This window comes from Myotis yumanensis, unplaced genomic scaffold, assembly GCF_028538775.1.
Source record: "Myotis yumanensis isolate MYYU_CA2020_CCGP unplaced genomic scaffold, mMyoYum1.0.hap1 SCAF_6, whole genome shotgun sequence".
Classification (NCBI taxonomy): Eukaryota; Metazoa; Chordata; class Mammalia; order Chiroptera; family Vespertilionidae; genus Myotis; species Myotis yumanensis.
In genome coordinates this window covers 96,959,581-96,963,136 of record NW_027223757.1, presented here as the reverse complement: position 1 = coordinate 96,963,136, position 3,556 = coordinate 96,959,581, and positions in this window count along the sequence as shown.

The window sequence follows — 3,556 nt, the reverse complement described above, 5'->3', positions numbered from 1 at the left end:
CCAGTTGGGGTTTTGAGGGTGGATCAGGGGCCGGGCCAGCCAGGGGGGTGGGGCCGATGGGGGCCCAGATCAGGTTGATTGGCTGCTGCAGTGCACGTTATAGCCACCAGTCGTTCTGGTCACTCCACCGTTCCAGTCGCTGGGCTTTTATATAGAGAGATTAAAATCATATCAAGCATCTTCTCTGACCACAGTGGTATGACACTAGAAATGAATTTTAAAAAAACTGAAGAAAACACAAACACATCGAGGCTAAATAACTTGTTACTAAAACAACAAATGGGTTAACAATGAGATCAAGGAAGAAATCAAAAGATACCTTGAGACAAATAAAAATAAACAAAAAATCTATGGGCCATGGTTAGAGCAGTACAGGCCACCTCAAAAAGCAAGAAAATTCTCAAATAAACAATCTAAGCAAACTCATTAGTCAACAGAGCCAAATATCAACTGTACAACGATTGAAATTTCTTTTGAGAGCCAAATTTTTTAAACTTAAACTATATAGGTAGGTACATTGTTATTAACTTAATTAGGGTACTCCTAAGCTGGCCTTTGCTAAAATAATAATAAAGCCACCAAGACAAAATAATTACAATTCTTAAATTGATGACAAAAATACCTGTAGGATTTGCAGCTGGTTGGAAAAATACAGGTAACTTTATGCTTCGAGTAGGTACTTTTGTCACCCGCACGCGCAATTTGTGGACGCGACTAGCTCTAACCACTGCACAATGAGACTGCTGACTGACTGGCTCACTCAACTTGTGCATGAATCGCGTGCACCTCCCCCGAGCTGAGTATCCCGAGGCCGCCTGCGCCACGTCTCCCGTTGTCGACTGACTGACACCCCCCACTTCTTCTAATGCCACTTCTTCAAAATAGACTTGCCCAGGCCGAAAACCGACTTCTGCGCATGGGCCATGAAGTTTCAATCGCATTGTACATGCACACCCGCACGTGGCTCGAGAGCTGCAGTTTGCTGACCACTGACCTAGAGGAACTAGAAAAAAAAACAACAAAGCCCAAAGTGAGTAGAAGGAAGGAGATAATAAAGATCAAATATCAAAGCAACAATAAACAAAATAGAGCCTTAAAAAATATAAAAGATCAATGAAACCAGGAGCTGGTTATTAATAAAAATAAACAAGATTGACAAACCTTTAATCAGACACATCAAAAAAACAAGTAAAATCAGAAATGAAAGGGGAAAAGTAACAACTAACACCACAGAAACAAGAAAACTAGAGGCCTGGTACACGAATTTGTGCACAGGTGGGGTCCGGCTGGCCCGCCCCATGGGGGCTGATCAGGGGTGGGGCCAGCCAGGGGGAGGGGCTTTGGGAGGTTGCAGGGGGCCAATTGGGCCAGTTGGCCACTGCAGTGCACATTATAGCAATCGGTCATCCGGTCATTCTGTTGTTCCGGTTGCTTGGCTTTTATATATATAGATATTATGGACATCTACATGCTAACAAATTGGACAATCTGGAAGTAATGGATATACTCCTAGAAACATATAATCTTCCAAAACTGAATCAAGAAGAAACATCTGAACGGACCAATTACAACTAATGAAATCAAAGCAGTAATCAAAAACCTCCCACGGGTGGGCACTAGTGCCAGGCGGTACAGCATGGAGCCACCGTGGTAGACCTGCAGCAGCTCCGGTGCAGGAGGCAGCGGACTCCATGAAGAGGACATCGGCAGGCCCGTGTTCCGGTGCAGCGCGGCTGTTGTGAGGACAAACGGTGCATTGGGTGCTGCTGCGCTTCTGGCTCAAGCCCAGGCCCTGGTGACTGGTGAGCTGGAGAAGAGGCAGGCCCTCCGCCTGGTGCATGGTGCACTGTGGGGCATCGACAAAGTCAAAGGTTCAGTAGATGCCGGGAGTAGAGCCAGGGGAGGCAGCTGTGTGACCAAGTGTGCGGATGCCCACACGAACCTTCCAACCGTGACCAGAGATGAAGGCGTCTCCCCCTTCCTTCAGAAGCAGAAGCCTTTGCCATTGGCCATTGGGACTGCGGGCAGGAAACTATTTAAAAGAAGAACGAGAATTTTAGTCTTTTAAGCGGGGGTTTATGAATGAGGAGATAGAGGATGGCAGCAAGTTTAAAGCATATGTCACTTTCCTCTGGACCCTGGTTCCCTGTGTTTTAATCCTAGGAAGTGAAACAGAAAAATATTGGTGCTAAAATTTGGGTCATAGACTTTTGAGAGCCTAAGTGTTATGTGGCAAGAGCTTGTCTTGGCACCAGGCAGCTCGCTCAGATCCAGCCAGAGCCCCTGAGGTCCTGGCAGGCTGGCTGGCTCCAACCCTGCCCGTGCCCTGGGGAGGGGAGAGAGGTTTGTGTGTGCTGCCAGCTCCTGCTCACCAGAGGCACCGTCACACCGTTCCCAAAGGCTGTACAACAAAATCCATGAGGTCACTACTTAGAAGGGAAACCGGTTTCTGGGTGTTTGTTTTGCTGGTTTTGTTCTACATGCAAGAGCGTGAAGTTGATTTAAGATGTGGAGTTGGGAGAGGTCGTTTGGGTAAGAACTTTGACAGTTTCCATTGAAACGGGATGTGCATTTCTTGAGTCTCACACGTTACAGCATTAAGCCCTGAGACCCTCCGTCACAGGACAGGTGATGTCACACCGGGTACGAAGCAGGCTGTCCTCGCCGGCTGCTCTGATGGGCCTGAGCCTGTGCACAGCAGAGTGACAGACAGCCTTGCCTGGCGCCCTCCTGAGAAGCAAAGGGGTCTTGACTGCTCTGTATACCCGTATCCAGGAATGAAGTGAAAGAGGAACTGTTGGCTGCGTAACTGAGAGAGTGGGAAGCACCACGTTGGGGAAAACCTGGTTTTCAGAAATGAAACCTAACCCAGTGCCGCTCGCTCAGCCCCTGAAATCACCGAGCCCTATGGAGACAATCCCATGGCAACAGGAAGGACAACGGGGGGAAAGTAAGCAACCTGGGGGAGCTCTGGCTCTTTTAGAGCGAAAGAGGGGCAGCCCCCCAGAAGCGAATACCACTTTGCCTGAGGCCTTGGCAACAGGCAGTGCCCCTGCAGCTCTGGCTCCTTCCACTGTTGACAAGACTTTGCCCTTTTACCCACTTATTACTTGAAATGATAAGAGGACCTGTCTGGCTGCTGTTTCCGGTCTGTAATATATGTCCCTAATGGTCTGGTTTAAAAAAATAAGGTTTAATTTTTCTTCAAAAAACTCCAACAAGCAAGAGTCCTGGACCAAATGACTTCACAAGTGAATCTTACCAAACATTCAAAGAAGAATTAACACCAATACTTCTCAAACTGTTCCAAAAAGTTCAAGAGGAGGGAAGATTCCCAAGCTCTTTTGAAGAAGCCAGCGTTATGCTAATTTCATAACCGCATACAGATACTGCAAAGAAAAAACATTATAAGCTAATATTCCTGATGAACATGGATGCAAAAATCCTCAACAAAATGTTAGCACAGTGGCCCAGCCGTCGTGACTCAGTGGTTGGGCGTTGACCTATGAACCAGGAGGTCACAGTTCAATTCCTGATCATGGCATATGCCCCAGTT